The sequence below is a fragment of the Rattus norvegicus genome, chromosome 18, assembly GCF_036323735.1.
Source record: "Rattus norvegicus strain BN/NHsdMcwi chromosome 18, GRCr8, whole genome shotgun sequence".
NCBI lineage: Eukaryota > Metazoa > Chordata > Mammalia > Rodentia > Muridae > Rattus > Rattus norvegicus.
In genome coordinates, this window is record NC_086036.1 from 79101229 (window position 1) to 79118733 (window position 17505).

Here is a 17505-nt window from a genome sequence, read left to right on the forward strand (position 1 = left end):
AATAAACAAATTTAAGGAGGCATTCTCAAGAAAGCTCTTGTTCAGTGGCAGACATTCCAAATGGCATTTGCACGATGTTCTTCCTGTTCATCGTGAAAAGACAAATGTGTACTTCCTGTTTAGTTGCGAGAGACTAAATGAAGTCTAAGGCAGTAAAGGTGCAGTTGGCTGCAGGGGGTCGCAGGACTTCTGTCCAGATGACAGTCGTTACTCCAGCTGGCAAGAATGGTCTGTGAAGCATGAGGGTCAGAGCTCTGATCCCTGGAAGCCATGCAAACACAGAGAGGGTAGGGGTGGCTTACCTGTAATTCCAATCTCAGAAGGTGGAGAGAGAGGATCTCCAGGGCAAGCTGGCTAGCACGAGGAGCCATATCTGTGAGTTCTGGCTTTCACTGAGAGACCCTGACTCAATGCATAAGGTAGACAAGCAATCAAGGTTGTTTCCTGGAATCAGCCCCCAGTGTCCACAAATAGGCACACATATGTGCGTGTGCATTTAAAGTCATGTATGCCCGCACAACTGCACATATGCACAGATATATATATATATATGTATGTATATATATATATATATATATATATATATATATATATATCCTCTACACACATAAAGAAAATAAATCCTAAGAGTTAGCATTGCTAAAGTGCACAAGGACGTAACCCAAAGCAGTTGAAGAGGAGGCAGTGTCCAGGCAAGGTGACATAAACAGCATTAATTCTCCACGTGTCCATTATTTTAACTTTTGAAAATGTCTGCTTTGTTTTTTATGGGCTGAATTTTTCTTGTCTACCTTATCATATCACTAGAAAATTAATTTGATTTTTAGCGTTTCTGAGTAATAAAAGGGTATTTTGAGTGATGCCTGTTAAATCTCAACACTGTGAGGAGAAATAATGAATCCACAGTTGTCCAGTTAAAGCAAGTTTTATTTAATATTGGCTAAGTGGATGGACACTGGCCAGGTCCTTATGCAGGATTCCCAGAGAATGGCACCAAGCTAGGTCAGTCAGGTCTCTGTAAAGGCCAAACCCAGAAAGCTTCCCACCTTTCACATTCGTCCAGTTGGGGGCAATCCAGACCTCCTTCCTGCCTACACATCTCCTGCCTACCTGTGATCAAGCACATCCTATGCAACTGGGGATTAATTGCAGGGAAAACACACAGCTTGTTATCTTATGTGAACGATGGTCCCCAGCATGCCAGGAGGTTATCTGCCCTTGGGCTTGCAGGTTAACTTTAGCCTTTACACACCTAAGTCAACATCATAGACTGAAGAAGAGTCTGAGTGAGCACCTCAGGGATTGACAAGGGCATCCTGGGAAAGTTTTCACTAGACTGGAGAACAGCATGGTAGGGTTCAACAGGTGGCCAAAGACATAGGAATTCTACACTTTGTTTACTTTTATAAATATTTGTGTGAGAGAGCATGCATGCTCATGTGTCTGAATGTCATTATACACTTGTCACTGCGTGTGGACACCAGAGAACCACCTTACAGTTTATAAACGTTGAACTTGTGTTTGTTCTGGGGACTAGGTCTCCCACCAGCCTGGAAATCACCAAGTAGTCTAGGGTGACTGGCTAGAAATGTCCGCGAATCCTCACATCTCCATTTCCTTAGGCAGCTTTCTTAAAGGGATGCTTGGCTTTGTTGCAAAGCAAAAATGTTACCAACCGAGCCCTCTTCCTGGCTACAGTAACTTTTTAAAATACACTCACTGGAGCCTGTGACATTATTATCCTTCATGCTTGGTCAGAGTTGTTATGAGTACAAAGTCCGGCCTTTTGCTTGCTCACTTTCTCTTCTCTCACCCCCAAAGGTAGCCTTGCCTGTAGTGAGTGTTTGCAAACCAAGCTTACCACAGTATCCCTCAGCTAGCACAAGAAGCATACAGAGGCTCAACTTGAAGATTAAGCTGGCATTCATGGAGATGGCCAAAAATATGAGACTAAATTGCCACAACTTCTGCAGATATCAGGAGGAGGATTATAGCATGGAGGATATCTGGCTGGTGGCCTGGAGGATAGTTTCTAAGAAGCCAGCATGAATCAGTCCTAAGTCTGGTAAAGGTAGGCTTCCAGATGGGCTGGCAGCAAGAAGGAATGTGTAATTCTTTTCACCCTTGGAGAGCCAATCACATGACCTAATGACTTCATCTCACTGGTTCATGAGCCCACACCTAAGTCACCCCATTTAGGTTCTGTCAATCAGAGGATCTGATTAGAGACTCTAGGGAAGTTTTTAACTGTATGCTCTTCACAGTTAAAGATCCAAGAGCTCAGCTTCCTCTCTCAGACAACAGGTAGAGGTACCATCCATGTTGTTGCCCACCCTTCACATCCAACGATCACGTTTGACACTCTTGGGTGTATATGACCTAAGACCCCTGGCGGCATATGCAAGAGAATTCAGCTTAGCACAAAATCATAAATGTAGTTAAAGAATTATAGATGTGTATTTATATTTGTTTATTTAATCAACTGTATGATTCTACAGTGTACACTTTGCAGGTGACAGGATCAAATCACAAAGTCATGAGGTTAGACACTACTGTTAGATACCACATTCCCATCTACCTGGCTTCTCTGTTACTTCTTATAGAAAATAACAACACATGTCTATCTCTTGATAGTTGCTTTCACCAAGTGACTTGCTTTACCCAGTGAGCTGTGCAGAGGCAGTGGGCTTCATATTGTCCCAGCCCTTCAGCAGCCAGCTACATTGCAAACACCAGCACCTAATCCACTAGAAAGGCACCGTGAAGTCATTAAGGCAGTGCACTTGATAGTCTAGTGTGCACTAAATAACAGACTCCTCTGTCCCTCAGTGTCACCCACTTCCTGACAGGATCTGTTGACTTGAATCCAAAACCTGTCTAGACTCTACCTATCTCCCTTTATTACTCCCAGCTCAGCCAATATACCAGTATATCCCTCACTATACCAATGTATCTCTCAATATACCAGCATGTCCCTCAATATAGCAACGTATCTCTCAATATACCAGTGTATTCCTAATATCTAGTGTGTCCTCAATATACCAGTGTATTCCTCAATATTCCAGTGTATTCCTCAATATAGAATTGTATCCCTCAGTATATCAGTGTATCCCCCAATATACCAGTGTATCCCTCAACATACTAGTGTGTTCCTCAACATACCAGTATATTCCTCAGTATACCAATGTATCCTTGTACTATACAAGTAGCCCTTGCCCACAGCCCGCATCTTTGTTTTAGTTTGTGCCTCTTAATAATTTTATGCACATAGATGCTGGAATGATTATGTTAAAATTCAAATCAAGTCCAATCATCTTGGTGCCCTCCTGTGGTTTCCTATTAAACTTAGAAGAAGATTCAAACTTCTGCCCATGGTGCCTGCCACCCCACGTGATCCCTTCTGCCCACCTGTCTCAGCTTCCCATGTGCACTTTGACCTCACTCACTGCCCTCTAGAAATGCCAGCCTCGGTGTCAAGTCCCCAAGCTGTCACCTCAACCTTTCATCCTCTGGATCTGGAGGTTCAAATATCTCCTCCTCTGAGAGACTCTTTCTGACCAACTAGCTAAAGGGACTTCCTAGTCATCAACATACTGTCACTGTGTGCAGCGTCTCACCTGCTTTTGATCTTTCAAATATTGATGTTTTACTCACTTTTATACACACTTTTAGTCGCTAGCAAACATCCCAGTGAGGCAAAGAGGCCCAGGCCGTTGTTGGACAGCATCAAATCCTACAAACTCAAGTTCCTTTGGGTCAATTTAACATAGCATGAATTTAGTGTTTCCACCTTAAATTCACAGCTCCCTTTTCTTTACATTTGGAATGGCTTGATATTTCATAATATTTCTTATTGGCCTTGGATTTTGCCACCACAGGATTTTACCTGCTGTCGAAATTATGTCTAAAAAGAAGGCAAAGAAGTCACTCACTCTCTTACCAAGGCAAACCTTCCAGCAAGTTCCAGACAAGGGAGTCTACTGTAGAATGATCAGAAGTTTCCAGCTAGTCTGGGCTCCACAGTAAGTTTCAGGTCTGCTGGGAGAATAAAATAAGACAAATAAGATGGGAGAGGGGGGCTTTAAAATAAAATCTTTCAGTAAGTTTGAAATTGGAGGCTATTAGCATGGAGAAAGATACTGCCAACGATATCATAGGAGAAACTGGTTCATTGCCCCTCCGCCGTTCGTAGGCTGGCAATGCGTTTTACAAGCTACACAGAGACGGAAGGCTATGAGGTATGCACCGAGGTAATCATAAAACTTGCCAATTAAATGAAGCTTGATCCCTCTCAAGGTCATTAAAAGTGATCACTTCCTACCTTGACAGAAAACTGTCAGGAAATTTATTAGACCCCCGAGACTGTCAGCATTCTACAAAGGTGGCAGATCTAGGCATTGGAAGGGATGTGTCAGAAGTGAATGGGTGGGGCAGGCCCCGCTCTCACGTCCAGGTCCACAGGGCTGTGCTCACAGGCGGTCTTCTGGCCAGGTGGTCTAGCTTTTTAGCTTGTTTTGCTTTGTATTTTTGGTTTTGTTTTTAATAGCAATTTGAACTGGAATGGCTGCTGTTTGCCTGAAAGTTTCAGGCAAACTGCCAGTGTTTTTCTTCACAAATTAGAATTGGCAAAAGCCAGAAGCCTGCTGGTTCTGCTTGGTCCTGACTCATATCTCCTCTCACAGATCTACCGTTCTCCCTGCCTGATCTTTTGTCTTCATCCTGTATAGTGCATGTATTAAAGTCCCAGGACTTTGCACTATATACATAAGCAAGGACTTCTAGTAGTGATGCGATTCCAAAGAATTCCAGGAATCAGAGGTAGGAGATCCAGGATAACTCTGTACAATCCATGAAATTCCAGTGCTGGAGAACATCCCAGATAGAGGCTTTCTCCCTATCTCAGATCATCTGTCCACGCTGCCTCTGCCTTTGCCCCCTCCCAGTCAAGAAGCTTCAATTCTGAGCCAGAGATTCAGTGTTTCCAAAGATTCCCACTGTTCCTTAAAATGGTCAAAGGATTTCAAATAAACAAACTGAGACATAGCACCCGAGAAGAGCTAAAAGGAAACAGAATATCCCTTCAGTCAAAATCTCCTGCAGTATCTTGCACAAGGCTTCACGACACATGACAGGTAGGAGATGGCATGCCTTATAGCTAGTCAAAAATAAAATCTGCACTGTGTGAACCGCCTTTGGAGAGGAAGAGCGCGCGCGCGCGCACACACACACACACACACACACACACACACACACACACACACACACACAGACAATAGCAATGTCTGCTGCAGACCCACTGGATCTGGGATCCCTAAGACAGTACTGATTAGGAGTGGGAAGGGAGTGAGTCTTGGTGGCAGCAATTGCTATTAGAGATGTTAAAAAAGGGAAACGTTACAAAGGGGGACATATCTTTGTGCTAAACATAGTTTAGCACATTGTATCATTTGCTACATTGTAACTTCTCCTTGGTGGGGTTGGGGGGCGGATGCATGAGATTTCCATTGGACAGATTATTTTGCTTCATTAGGTAGATTACAGGAAGATGTTTATGAGTTGGATGACATTGATGAACGTATGCTAGCAGACAAATCATGTCCACTCAGCTAGTGGTGTCATCAGAGCAGGACATGAAGTTATCAGTAAAGAACACTATGTTGAAATGATGGCCACTGCTTGAAAGCAGGAAGTTCTAGGGATTGAAATAACCACTGCGTTCCTTAGTCCTCATCACTCCTTTAGTAATAATCTTAACGTGTCATTTTTCTGTTTGCTCCTTGACTTCCCTACACACACACACACACACACACACACACACACACACACACACACCACCTAATTTTTAGTTTTGCTTTTTTTTCTTTTGTAAAGAAGTTGCCCCGAAAGAAACAGTGTCAACTTGAGTTGGTGCCTGTCACTGCCTCCCCTCGCATGCCTGGTAATTAAACTGTGACTGATTTATTGACTGACAGCCAACAAATCCCAACCCGGTTTTTATGATATACACACTTCTTAGGGCTAAATTCACTCAACCAGCAACCCAGTCAGAAGGTGGGAACCAGCCATGAGGGGAGGGGAGCAGGGCAAAGCAGGATGAAAATACTCAGGGAGGTCATCCTTAGGAGAAGAGCACAGAAAGAAAAAGAGTGTGAAGGGCAGAAGGGACAGGAGAAAGGGAAGGGCGAGAGACGGGGGCAGGGTGGAAGCAGGGATGGGAAAAACTCAGGGCAACATCTTTTTCAGATCTAGAGTTCTGGGCAGGCAGTAGAGCTGGTAAACGTCATTTCTTCAGCTCTCCTCCCAGATTCATTGGAAGCGCCTCACGTACAAAAGCGCTCTGAAGGGGAACATGAGGCGATCTTGCAGCTAATATTACAGTCGAGTTGCAATTTTACCTAAGGGAAAGCAGCTTTATTAAAAGTCATGACTGAATTGCATGACAGGTGCCAATATTCTGCACCCTGACAGATGTGTCAGCTGGCGAATGCCGCTTCCTGTCAGCCGTCCCTGGATGGAGCTCCCAGCAGCACCATTTGTCTCTCTTCCAGGGAGATCACACATGCCCTCCGTTTGCCTCCAAGCTGCATCGAGCTGCTTGATATGTGGAATCTTCACAATGAGACTTATTAAAAGACAGTCCATTATTTTTATTTAGAGCATTTCCAAAACAAGCAGAGCGCGCACACAGATAATTTAAAAACCTCATGGCAGGTCATCTCCAGGCCAGTGTGGCTCAATTGGAAATGCATAAAACTGTGGCGTCTCCTGTCTTCTCACCCACAGATACCCACAGACACACACACACACACACACACACACACACACACACACACACAGAAACACACACACACACAGACACACACACAGACACAGACACAGGCACCCACAGACACAGACAAATATATACACACACAAACAGACACACACAGACACAAACAGACACAAATACACAGACAGACAGACATGCATACACACACATACAGTCACACAGAGACAGACAGATATACACACAGACACAGACACAGACAAACAGACACACACACATGCATAAACACACACAGAGACACAGACAGACAGACACAAATACACACAAACGCGCAGAGACAGACACATACATGCATACATACACATACGGACACACAAATACACACAGACACACATACATACACCCACAGACACAGACAGACAGACACAAATAGACAGACACAAATACACACAGAGAGAGACAGACACACACATGCATACACAGAGAGAGAGAGAGAGAGAGAGATGCATACACACACAGATACAGACAGACACAAATAGACAGACACAAATACACACAGAGAGAGACAGACACACACATGCATACACAGAGAGAGAGAGAGAGATGCATACACACACAGATACAGACAGACAGACACAGTGACAGACAGACACACACACGCATACAAGCATACACGCATACACACACACGCCACAGTGCATAGGGACAGGGTCTGAGTGCCATTTAACCCTTAACCAATAACCCTGACAGTCAGCACACTGGTGTTTCTATAAAACATGACTCTTTTCAACATGAAAGATTAACCCTGCTCCTTTCTCCCTAACTCTTTTTTCCTTTCTTCTCCTTCTCCCCACCTTATTTTTTGCATCCTTCTGTTTCCTTGCAGGTGGGCTTTCTCCCTGCAACCGTAGATGTAAACATGACTGGCTGTATTTATGGGGCCTTTTTTAGCCTCCTGTTGGTTTCAAATACAAAGAAAAATGGTCTCTCTTGCTTGTGCCTTGTCTGATCAGCCAGAGAAGCCATAGACTATCGCTGAACTCTGAGGGAAGATGATTTCCTGTGGATATAGGAGAGTTCTGGTTGAAAAGGGGTCTTGAGCGTTGTGACAGGTGGTGGTTTCTGTCAACAGGACCTGAGAGGCTCCAGGGAGGGCAGCACAGACAGGCCAGCACTTGGGTTGTCAGACTACACGCCATGGTGGTAGTGGTCTCCTGGTGTTCATGTGTTCAGGCAGGCCAGGAAGTTTTCCCCCTGTGGTTTTAGCATATAGAATGGTGTAACAGTGAAGTCCTACCATGGAGTTCCATGCCTTATCCCAGTGTACATGGAGGAGCTTATCCTTCCCAAGCCAGAGGTGATGTTCGGTAGGTAGACATAGCCAGTGTACTTGGTTCTGGAGAACACAGTGTATTGGAGAAATAATATTTCTAGTCAACCCAGACCTTGTACACACACCTCTGCAGAACCCAGCAGGGTGGCCAGAGAAAACTCCCCATGGCACGGAATTCTGTCTTTCTGGAGCCACTAGTCGGTTGCTCCACGGGCCTTCTATCAAGCTACCACATGACCGTAATATTATAGCAGTGAAGAACAGGAAGACCCTCTGGCCTAGGGCTCTCATCATAAAACAGCACATGACCCTGAGGGTAGCTGTCAGGAGCAGTAGTGAAGTAGCCCACCCCGTGACCAGGCGCCTCGCCGTACTGCGTACTTACTGAGTGTTTGCTGTGATGGAGCGCTAAGGCACTCGCAGCCTCCAAAAGGGCTCCAAGATTTTTAAACCAAATAAGTGTATTTTTTGACACAGGGACTAACCTTCATCATGAACTGGACACATACAGGAAGAGCAACTCTCATCTGAAGAACTGACCTTCATCGGGGAGGATGTCTGGGAGAGCATTTTCTCAATTGCTAATTGTCATCAAGGGCCCAGCCCAGTATTGGCACCCAGCCCTCTAGGCCTAGGTCTGTATAAGACATGTACCTGAACAGAAGTCCAAGAGCAAGTCGGCAAGCATTATTCCTGTATGGTTTCTGCTTCGGCTCTTGCTTGAGTGCCTGCCCTGACTTCCATCAGTGCTAGGGGGTAGCCTGGGATTATATGAGGCAAACAAACCCTTTCTTTCTTTCTTTCTTTTTTTTTTTTTTTTTTTTTTTTGGTCTGGTGTTTATGACAGCAACAGTGAGTAAGCTGAAATATCCTCCATTGTTTTTCTTAATAGTTACTCGATTTACATACAGCTTCTGCCAGGCCTGTTACATAACTGCTCCATATTTATTCTGCCAGGGAGTCTGTTCTGCAGCTCTTCTCATCGCTCTCCCTGCGCAGCCATGATGAATACGTTTGCTACTTTCGGTCTGGCCAATTACCGAAGCTTCTCGTTATCCCTCCACTCTCCCCTACCTGTTGCTTCAGTTTCGTGGACAGTTTATAGGAAGCGAGGCCACTCTGGGAGCTCTGCTGGCTGGGAATGGCGTCTTCGTTGTGTTTGGTGTAATGATGTGACCAGCTAGAGTGAGGTCATCCTGTGTGATGTCACCAGAGAAGGAAACAACACAAGCGCCGATGCCCATTCCCTCAGCCTTGTGAGGAACGACCACCATGTATATGTCCTCCTCACGATTGCGGCTCCCCTTGCCTGACTTTCCAGGTCACCACGCTGGCCTTTGCTGTGGTGACCTTCACCAGGTCTCTGCACCATGCTCTGTTATCCAATGTTCTGCCTTGCACACTAACTACACTGAATAGCTTTCTTCTGTTCTGCTCCAATAGAAAGCTCCCAGGGAAAGGCTCATATCTTCTTTTGTTATTTTTTAACATATTTTAAAAAATATGTTAAAGACCTTAGTGAACCTTTGTCAATATTCCCCAATACAGCAGACTCTCTTGCCTCCACACCCCTCCAAGCATAAAGTCCACAGTGACACAACGACGTCTGAGTGAACTCTCATACGCTGGAGGCATAATAGCAATTCTGTAGAACTTGTTCTCTGAGTGGAAAGCTCACTTGCTTTGGTAGACTCCCCGCTCCCCGCAGTCCTCTAAGTATATCCAAGCCTTTCTTCTTCTTTAAAAAGACATCTATTTTTACTTTATGTTATAAGTGTTTGTACATATGTATGTGCACCGGGTGCCTGTCTGATTCTTGTCAAGGTCAGAAGAGGGCATCAGTTACCTTCAAACTGGAGTTAAAGGTGGTTGGGACAGGTCCTGTAGGTGTTGGAAACCAAACCTGGCTTTTCTGTGAGAGCAGCCAGAGCTCTTGAGCTCTGAGTCATCTCTCTAACCCCAAGCCTTTTCTTCTTAAGATCTTTATTCCTCTTTTTACCACAGTGTTGCCTTCTTCATAATAAAGTTGAATGGGTACATTCTCCATTGTGCTACTAGATATGAAAGACTGGAAGGTACGAGCTGGCATTTCTAACTCTATCTCTCTTGGATCACATATCAGCAACACAAGGCCTAACTGAAGGTGGCTATACCACATATACTAACGGATGAGAAGACGTGTCAATCAACCATGCCATTGAAAACAGGCTTGTAGCATCCCACAGCAGGTAGGATTGCATTCCTCTCCAATTAAATCCAACTCTTGGAGAAAAGAGAAGCTAGAGGTAAAAGTTCTTAATTCATTCTTTGTAGCACCTTTCCTGGACTTTCAATAGATACAACATTTAATTACTCCCAAGTTCCTTCTTTGAGAGACCGTGAGCACCTGGACCATCAGAGCTTTTACAGCTGAACATTCTGTAAAACATCCAGTCCAGAAGAGTACTGAGGAAAAGAACCCCTGAGCAAACAGAGGTGGACACTGAGTGCAGCCCTGTGGGCTCATTACAAGGGGGTTGTCAAGCTAAGACTGTCTGAAAAGCGTGTGGGCCTCTGTGACAGGCAGGAAGTGTGTGAGGACTTATGCCCAGTTTAGCTTACTCAAGCCAACAGCACGATTTGTTAGACAGGCGCCGGGGACCCCAGAACACCGTGGCTCAAAGTGAATGATTAACACGTTTTTCTTGAGTTCCTTCAGGAAGTCATTTTATTCATATTTCAAGAACAACCAGGCGTTCCACAATCCACATTCTCTTCTTTCTCTAAGATTTATTCCTTGGCTCTATTTTTAAGTCACCTAAAATACTTTTAAGTGCTGAAAGCATTTCTTTTCGGGTCAGTCACAGAACCGCACTGATCCGAAGTTGCTTTGAGAGTGCCAGCATCTCCCACCCCTTCAACTGCATTTCCCTTCCACATCCTCCTTCAGAATTGTGAGGAGTCAGTTCTCTTTATTGTCTTAAAACTGAGAATCCCCATCTATGCCTCTGTCACAGATGGTCAGGAGGAAGAATCAGGAAATGGATAAACTTATCTTAAAAGGGAAAAGGTTCTTTCCCCTCTGATTAGGTGAGACTTGTATTCACACTCTAGTTCCTAGATATCTCACAGTGTTTATAACATCCTGTGTCAAAAGGTTGGACAAGAAAGAGGGCATGGGGGGAGGGCAGGAGAAAGAAGGGGAAGGGAGAGGGAGCAGAGGGGGAGGCAGAGAGAGGCAGAGAAAGAGCGTATCTTCCCAGACTCACAAGGCATTCTTGAGGTCAAGACCCTCCTACTGACTGGTGATCTAGGATCAGTGATGCAAATGCAGCTGTGTCTCCTAGGTCAGGCAAATGCAACTGTGTCTCCTAGGTCAGGCAAATGCAGCTGTGTCTCCTAGGTCAGGCAAATGCAACTATGTCTGCTAGGTCTAGTAGGAAATCCCCGCACAGTACAGCAAGTTCCTCAGCTATGCCTTTACAACAATGTATCAGCAGTTGTTGAAGAAGACACACCAGAGTACTAAGTTACGGCTAAGAGCAGACTCTACCACTCACTATCAACCAAACCATTCCATTGCTGAGCTGTTCGTTCTTAGAGGTCCTGGTTATGACCCCAAAGTCAGTGAAAAGAACCAGCTTTGGCCATATCATTATTCCCCTGAACTTCTGCACATGTTGGCAAACATCCTGTAGCATCAATACTGTAAAGCAAAGTTGCAACAGACCCGGCATTGTGTTTGCAAACAAAGTTGGAAAAAAAAATCTGAACCCTGAATAATTCTAACAGCTACTTTTCAAAGTGGAAAGTTTAATGCACACCCCTATCCCCGAAGGCCACAGTCCTGTGCTCACTGTGATTTATTCCTCTTTTGTTTGGAAAGTTTAGCTGATGTTCATGCCCCCACCTCCCCCATTCCTGGAGATTTCATAAAGGGCACAGCTTTGTAAACTGTGGATTGCAAAGGCCAAAGGGGTTACATAACCGAATATGGGGGTGTTTACACATTGGCAAACACTGAAAGATTTCTGAATTAATTCACATTCAAATGCATAATGAAGCTGATATCTATCAATCTATCTATCTATCTATCTATCTATCTATCTATCTATCTACCTATCATCTATCTAGATATATCACAACCTTACTGCTGCCTTGCGTCTAAACACTCAATGTGATCGTTTAGCACTGTGCGTGCCACTATAACAGTCAATGCCAGTAAAGCCTTCCTGAAATGCCTAGGCTCAGAATCAAGACTCCTGTGTGTCATGAATATGTGCCGTGCACACAGTTTCCTGTGCTTCTAGAAGCATGATGTTCTAGTTGCCAAAATGAAAACAATGACAATATTTTATCATTTCTCAGCACACTAGCATCAAATTGGACTGTGTTCAAATGTTTGATTTTTTAAGGGTTGCCGTTTCAATCTTTAATTTTATTTTTGAAAGTTAAGTGGAGTTAGCCTTGGGATTAGGCCAATATTTCCAACAGCTTCTGAAAGGATACTAAACATACTCCTGCCATTTCGTGAAGTGTCAATCCCAGCATCGAGACTTATAAGATAAAATATTGATCAAGAAGCTGGAGAGACGACTTCACTGCTCTTGCAAAGGACCTGGGGTCAGTTATCAGCACTTACACAAGTGTTCGCAGTCACCTATAACTTCCAACCCCCTCTTCTGTCCTCCTACGACTCGTGCACACATGTAGTTTAGATATACTTAATGCAGTTTCATATTCACATACATATAAATAAAAACATCAATAATAAAAAGAAAATACTGATTAACTCTGGGAAAGGGTGCGCTGCATTTTTCAGCATCAGATAGTCAGCCAAAACTTAATTCTTCGTAAGGAAATATACAAGTACGTCCATCTTTTTAATATGATTCTTAGTTTGATTTCTATCGCTGTGTTAAAGGCCATGACCAGAAGCATCCTGGGAAGGAAAGGCTCTACCTCACTTGACAGGTTACAGTCTCTCAGACCAGAACCTCAGAGTAGGAACCAAAGGCAGGAACTGAAGCAGAGACTAAGGCAGTGTGCTACTTACTGGCTCTTTTCCCATGGCTGGCTCAATGTGCTTCTCTATACAACAGGCTCTGGGTCGTATACTGAAGAAGAGGAAGTGTTTGTTGAGAGCTTGACCCTCCCACACCAGTTATTAATTAATAAAATGCCCCCACAGACTTGCCTACACGATAATCTGATGCACACTCTTTTTTAAGTTGAGGTTCCCTAATCTCAGATGGCCTTAGCTTGTGTCAAGTTGACAAAAAAACAAACAAAAAAAAAACAACAACAAAAAAAACCAAAACCAAAAACAAACAAACAAAAAAAAACCCCTAACCAACACAACATACAAATTAGGTTTTTTATTAGTAAGTGATGGAATTTAAGTGTATATTTGTGCTAGCTAGTTTAACAACTTGATACAAGCTAGAGTCATCTGAAAGAAGAGAATCTCAATTGAACAGTGCCTCTATAAGAGCCGGCTGCAGGGAATTTTATTAATTAGTAATCAATGGGGTGGGCCCAATCCATTGTGGGTGGTGTCATCTCTGGGCTGGAGGTCCTGGATTCTAAGAAAGCAGGCTGAGCAAGCCTTGGGGAATAAGCCAGTAGGTAGCACCCCTCCATAGTTTCTGCGTCAGCTCCTGTCTCCAGGTTTCTGTCCTGTTTGGGTTCCTGTCCTGACTTCCTCCAATGAAAAACAACAATGTGAAAGTGTATGCTGAATAAAATCCTACTTTTTTTGCAACCTGCTTTTGGTCATGGAATTTCATTAGAATAATAGTAACCCTAACTAGGACAGTGCCAAGGGATTACTTTAAAACACATTTCTTTACAATTTATTATCAGACGTTTTTATTTGCTTACCTAGTTTTTATACCTTTACTCCTGGGGTCATGTGAAATCCTCTGGGATGAATAGGAGTTGTGACTGAAAAGGACTATGACATCCAAGATTCTCAAGACAGGAATGGAGGGCTTCCGTGTGTGGTCTCAATCTGTCTTGTGGGTAAATCAAACGTTAAGTCTATGCTGAACTTCGCTACTTTTCCATCCCAGTAGAAACTAAGTCTGAGTCTATCATGAATACATGTGGTGGGGGAAATCCATATAGCTTCATGGTGCCTCCAATAGTAGAACAATTTTCCTATTTAATAATCATGGAGCCTACGTAAGCCAGTCCACATGGGTGTGTACTCAAATTCTGTCTCATGTGCACACATGTTTTGAAGCTGTGGTTTCTCCTGTGCATAGGAAACGCCGTCCGTCCATGTTATGGTGACTAACTCAGAGCCTAGCAGCATTGGCTGGTAGAGTGCAGTCACCATACCCTCAAATGAAGACACCTTCAGTTCACAGCTGTCTTAGGGTTTTACTGCTATGAGGAGACACCATGACCAAGGCAACTCTTATAAGGACAGCATGTAATTGGAGTTGGCTCACAGGTTCAGAGGTTCAATCCATAATCATCAAAGCAGGAGCATGGAAACATCCAGGCCGGCATGGTGTAGGCAGAGGTGAGAGTTCTACATCCTCATCTAAAGGCTGCTATGAGGAGGCTCACTTCTAGGCAGTCAGGATGAAGGTATTAAAGACCACACCCACAGTGACACACCTACTCCAACAAGGCTACACCTCCTAATAGTGCCACTTCCTGGGCCAAGCATATACAAACCATCACAACGGCCCCGCAAGGACAGGTGACCCCTCTGCAGTCCGACGTGAAGTGTTTTGCAGTTTCTTTTGGAAGAGCTCGTGGAGGGAGACTACATTTTCTTCTTTGATAGCTATTTCCCCTGAAAAGCCCATCGGAGAGGCTGTGAAGTCTACAGTGCAGAGTCCCAAGAAGGAAGTGGGACTGTTCACGTGTGGCAAAGTAGACAGTATAAGACCAATGTTCTTCCTAGGGGGTCATAGTCCCTGTAACTAAGTGTGATGCCCGGGTCTTCAGAGATGTGACACAATAGGATCTGAGAAGCCCTCAATCCTCCATGGAGACAGTGCAGAGCCAACTGAACTGCACAGTTAGCTCAGAGTCTAAGTTTCATTTGAGCTAAACTGATGCTCTCCAGGTACCCAAGAATGTCAGGGGTGGGTAGTATGTATGCTAAGGTTAAAAACGAACTGCGTTATTGGGTGAGGGCTCCTGTTACCCTTCCCAGCTGTATCTCTTATGGTCTTCCAGGCTATCGGAGTCCTAAGGCGCATGCAGAGATTATTATAAGACCACAGGTTCTATCTCACCGAGGGAAAACAATAAGCTTTTATTGCCTGGGCTACCGAATCTTGTTTAAATGGGATAATTAAAATGTATGCATGTTTCCATGTAGTTTGGAGCCTGGGAAAGAAGATATCTTTCTTTCTAGATCAATTTCCATAGATGGAACTGATTAGCGTGACCATAGTGACATTGACATTGTGGTCTGTTCCACTCTCTATCTCCCTCCCCTCGAAGCCCTTTAGAAAGGATCCTGTTTAGTGATACACACAGGCACCCATCGTACCCTCTCACACGTTCATTATGGTTTAGGGGTCTAACTCAGGCCATCTGCTCTTTCATGAAAAGTGATAGCTTTTAGATTCCTTTAATGTAGCTACTTATGAAGGATCATAGGTCTGTATAATAATTAGTCTTTTCCTACTAATTGGTGACAACTTGAATCCCCTTTTAACTGAGCATCAAAATGTTTTAAATATTAACTAGGCTTCACAGCCTCTCACTGTGATTTGTGCCATGTATTTGTGGAAGAAACGGGTCAACTGGTCAACCGAAGCAGAGCCCGAGAGGAGATTGTGCAGGATTATGGGACCTGTCACTGCCAGCCACGTACACAGGTCACCAGTGCCCAGACCCAAGGCCAATAGAAAGTGGCTGTTCCTAAACTTCAGTATTGTGTTCTATGGGAAAAACGCCTTGACTCTAAACACGGAGAGTGCTGCCTTTGATTCTTAAAAGTCAATTCATTTAAGCAGCTCGTTTGGCATTTTGCTGGTTGGATCCTCCAGTGGTCGGCAGTGAGTAAACCACTTCAGTGCTGGAACAGTGTTGAATACACCCACGTCATGTGCTTAGTTTAAATTTGAAATGAGGTACGTACCAGTTGGGGAAATTTGTCAATACATATATCCATCTCATTGCCTGTAGTAGTTATCGTCTTAATAGAACGTACCCATGTGCTTATTATTATATTTATACTTGATTACCGTAACAAGTTATATTAAAACAATTGTTTAAATTAGTGAAATTTAAATATTGTAATTATTAAAATCACATGCAATGAGCATGCAATTTCTATACAATTGTTAGTTGATATAACACAAATTTTAACATGAGGTCACTGTTAGCTTAGTGTTTTGTTACATTACTTGATTTCTCTCTGGCTCATGGACTTGGGTGAGTCAATGCTAATCATGAGCCACTTTAGGGAAACCCAGAAATCAGTCTGAGAGGCTCCACAGAGCTTACGGGTGACACGCAAAGACCCTGTGTCATGTGTAGTGGGAATGCTGCTGCTAACAGGCATGTCAGGACACTGTGCCCTTCTCTCTGTACCATTTCAAGGCAATGAAATGTTTGTCTAACTGGTCTTGGGGTAGCTATGGGATGGGTTGGGTAGTGCCCTGAGAGGTAGTGTTTCCTGCTTCTTCTTTTAGATAGATAGATAGATAGATAGATAGATAGATAGATAGATAGATAGATAGATAGATAGATAACAGTAGGTCTGCTTGCTGGTCACTTCCAAGGTGAAACTGGCCTTGAGTTGGGTTTTGAATAGATATGCAGGGATGTGCAAGTGTGGTGTGAGGGTTCAATCTGACCGACTGAATCATCCTCCTTGGTCCACACTCAGTCTGTGAGGTGAGCAAATCCCAGAGCACGACTGAAAGGAGCCAGGAGAAGCAAGCATTCCTGGGTAGCAGGGGTCAGGACAGACGAAAGCCTGAGTTTCCAAGGAGGAATGTCATAGTCAAATGCAGGGAGTCAAGAGACCTCAAAAAAGCAGGACCACAGTCAGCATAGAAAACAGCCCCCATTCCCCATGCTGTTGTTCTCACTGTGGAGTGACTGGGACACTGGGCTGCAGCCCGCCACTTCTTGAATACATACTTACAAAGCTGGACTCTGATATATTTCAAGGGGCAGGTGTCCTTAGCATTGTGTCAGTGGTTCAAGTCACCTGACCTGACCACTGGAAAACAGAATCTCCAGGTCTCTTACAACTGGCAAAGACAGGAAAGCAAAAGGCACTGACAGAGAACTCAGACCCATGAGTGACAGGAGTCCCCACCTGGTCAACATCACTGTCTTATGACACATTGGTCATGGATAAAGTCACTTGATGCCAATCCTGATAATATGAGTTTGGTTCCCAGGACCTACCTGATAAGAGGAGAAAACTGGATCCTGCAAA

At 44.0% G+C, this 17505-nt stretch overlaps 1 long non-coding RNA gene across 3 annotated transcripts in view; it reads left to right on the top strand.

Annotated features, from left to right (window-relative positions):
- LOC102552707 (uncharacterized) overlaps nt 1-17505 on the top strand; it is a 52485-nt gene that overhangs the window by 2929 nt on the left and 32051 nt on the right. For 2 of the 3 annotated variants that reach the window (XR_005496260.2, XR_005496258.2), the window contains exon 2: nt 3879-4022. The exons of the other annotated variant lie outside the window; for it this stretch is intronic. This is a non-coding gene — a long non-coding RNA (uncharacterized LOC102552707). The remainder of the gene's footprint in view (nt 1-3878; nt 4023-17505) is intronic. 3 annotated transcript variants of the gene reach the window in all.